Raw genomic sequence first — 1,895 nt, 5'->3', positions numbered from 1 at the left:
GAGGAAACCCAGGTACATGAAGGCAAAATATGGATGTGCTCCCTCATAAATGAATGCTATCTTTGAATTTCTAAAACTTTATTTTTATTTTATGTGTATGAGTGTTATGTCTGCATATATGTAAGCTCACCTGTGTCATGCAGTGCCCACATAATCTTACAATATTTTTTGCATCAGAAGTGGGTGACATATCTCTTGGACCTGGAGTTACAGATGATTGGTTGCCACCATGTGGGTCCTGGGTACTCTGGGTCCAGTCCCCAGCTGTGAACTTTTAGATAGGTGCATTTCAAAAAACATCTTACAGATGGGAAAAAGAATGAGGGGTCTTTGTGAATGGTTCATGAGAAGGGAGACAGAAAGGTGTGATAGAAAAGAGAAAGGATAATAGAGAATAAGGTGAGTTTAACGAAATGGAGAGTAGCAGGGTAAGGCAAAAGGCAAAACATGGAGTAAAAGGAGGCACAACATACAGTAAATATCTCTTGAAAGAATCATAGGGATATCTCCTAAATAGGCACCTTTCATGATGTACACTGTTAAACAATACTGGCTATTGTCATTGCACTTGTTTACCCACCAGACTCTGATGGTAAAACTCTATTTCTGAAGATACTACATACTTGAATTCTAGAACAAACATGGGTAAATCAAACTGGTCTGACTTCAAAGCTACATCTCTGCTGACTAGTTTTCATAGAACTAAAATGTTTTGCATGTTACTGGCAGGAAAGGTAATCATCAACCTTACCAGCTATGACCCCTGGAAGCTACAATGACAAGTGACTTGGCAAAATATGCCCACTGATGCCACAATTTACTTAGGTGAGGCTGGAGATTTGTAACCACTTCCTCATGACTATGCTTGGATGTTTTTCTGATTTGAGCTTACAGGGGACATGTGAATGCTGTCAACCTTGCTGTGATTTCATATGACTAACTGACCAGATATCTAGAAAACATTCTTGTGAACATCCAACACTTCTGGTTCTAATGATCTTTATGTGCCCTCTTTGTAATGATCCCTGAGCTTTGGAAGTAGAAATGCGATATAGATGCCTTACTCATGGATAAACACTCAGTGTCCTCTTGTTCTCTGCATGTTTGCTGCTTGTATGCTACTATGATGATTAACATTTGTTGTGCAATGAAAGCTCTGGTGAGAGTTTAGAGATGCATTAATCTATAGGTATAAGAATAAGTCATTAAGTCCATTTAATATGATAACTACTGACTGAGGGAAGGAGCAGAAACAGTCTCTTTCAAGCATGGGACTCTTGGTATGTTAACCAAACTCAGTGGATGGACCAGAGGTAGTTGATGAGTATAAGGAAACTGTGTTGTCTGGATACCATAGGGTAGTTACACACATCACCTCAAATATTTCTGATAGTATACATGAGACCTGTCCAAACACAAGCTAGGCAGGAACCCAGCATGAATGGGAGAGGCGAACAAGAAGTCCCATCCTTAACTGAGGAGCTATTGCTAATTGATACATGTTGGGAGATGGTGAGCCAGTTTTCCTTGTCTGCATGACATCTGGTAGCATGATCAGATTGCAAGGGATAGGCCCCCATCCAAGAGGACTTGAGAAACACATATCATACTTAATAGGCCTTTAACAAAAGGCAAATAAAAAAAGAGGAAATGAAGATGGCAGGGATTGTGGAAGTACAGTAGAAGGACATGGCTGAGGGAATTTTATTATTGTCAAAATGCATTGTATGAAATTCTGCAATCAATAAAATAGTTTTAAATTATTCTGATGATTGAAGGGATAACTCCATTATACACTAGGAGACATTATCTATGGCCTTCTTTAATCTTCACAGAATCACCTGTTCTTGTTTCTATCTACAATGAAGTTTTAAATTGTTATTTCTTGTTCTATG

The sequence above is a fragment of the Nannospalax galili genome, unplaced genomic scaffold (assembly GCF_000622305.1).
Source record: "Nannospalax galili isolate Female #2095 unplaced genomic scaffold, S.galili_v1.0 scaffold1345, whole genome shotgun sequence".
Taxonomy (NCBI): domain Eukaryota; kingdom Metazoa; phylum Chordata; class Mammalia; order Rodentia; family Spalacidae; genus Nannospalax; species Nannospalax galili.
This window is presented reverse-complemented; position numbering follows the sequence as displayed.